Source organism: Schistocerca americana, chromosome 5 (assembly GCF_021461395.2).
Source record: "Schistocerca americana isolate TAMUIC-IGC-003095 chromosome 5, iqSchAmer2.1, whole genome shotgun sequence".
Taxonomy (NCBI): domain Eukaryota; kingdom Metazoa; phylum Arthropoda; class Insecta; order Orthoptera; family Acrididae; genus Schistocerca; species Schistocerca americana.
In genome coordinates, this window is record NC_060123.1 from 83,209,989 (window position 1) to 83,211,205 (window position 1,217).

At 45.4% G+C, this 1,217-nt stretch overlaps 1 non-coding gene across 1 annotated transcript; it reads right to left on the minus strand.

Annotated features, from left to right (window-relative positions):
- Window positions 1-886: 886 nt before the first annotated feature.
- Trnal-caa lies at window positions 887-961 on the minus strand. Its single transcript has one exon. It is a non-coding gene; the product is annotated as a tRNA-Leu (tRNA).
- Window positions 962-1,217: the final 256 nt, after the last annotated feature.

The window sequence follows — 1,217 nt, forward strand, 5'->3', positions numbered from 1 at the left end:
AGAAATAATAACTGGACACGACAAGGCTATTCTCACAACACAAATCGTGACCAAAACAGACACCAGCTGTATGACAACCGTTGGCAGAGTAGTAACATTTACAGGGAAAGATCACCTCTCCACGGTAGTGACTATCACAGAGACAATCACAGAAACAGACAATATGGGAACCAAAATAATTATTATCAAGGGAGACAAAATAACTTTAGACGCAACTGTCCAGTGCGCAGTTACGATTCAGGGAGAAATTCTTCACCACGTGACTGACAAGAAAGAAACTGTGGAATCTACCGACACGACGACAGACGATATGATCGTAACGACAGACCTGAATTGCATCAGAACTGGCGGGATTTAAACAGGGCGGGGCCCTCTCAACAAGGTGAATCTGTAGAATTTGCGTCTCCAAATCCCAATAACGACGCGCGCCAACAAGGAGACAATAGGCAATGACTCATACCGCTGGCAGCCACAAAACATACTTCTGAAACTGACGACGCAGCTGCCGTAGCTAGTAATTATGTAAAAATGAAAGACATTAGGGACACTTACTCCAGGAACACGACATAAAACGTAAAAACATTGCACATCCTGTGATTCACATTACAGTAAATGACGTAAAATTTACGGCAGTACGTGACTCTGGCAGTCCCATTTCAGTAACCAGTGAAACAGCCTTTAGCAAATGCAACAAATCGAACGATTGCCCCACACTTCCGTTACGTAAGATTAAATTACAAGGTGCAATCGTTGGAAAAAGTGTAGATGTACGCCAACAAACAAACTTAGAATTCTTTTGTGAAAGCCGCAGCTTCTCTATGACCGTTCTTATTGTTCCATTATTGTCGACGGAAATTATATTGGGAGCAGACTAGATTAAAACTGTGTGCCCGACCGAGACTCGAACTCGGGACCTTTGCCTTTTGCGGGCAAGTGCTCTACCAACTGAGCTACCGAAGCACGACTCACGCCCGGTACTCACAGCTTGACTTCTGCCAGTACCTCGTCTCCTACCTTCCAAACTTTACAGAAGCTCTCCTGCGAACCTTGCAGAACTAGCACTCCTGAAAGAAAGGATATTGCGGAGACATGGCTTAGCCACAGCCTGGGGGATGTTTCCAGAATGAGATTTTCACTCTGCAGCGGAGTGTGCGCTGATATGAAACTTCCTGGCAGATTAAAACTGTGTGCCCGACCGAGACTCGAGCTCGGGACCT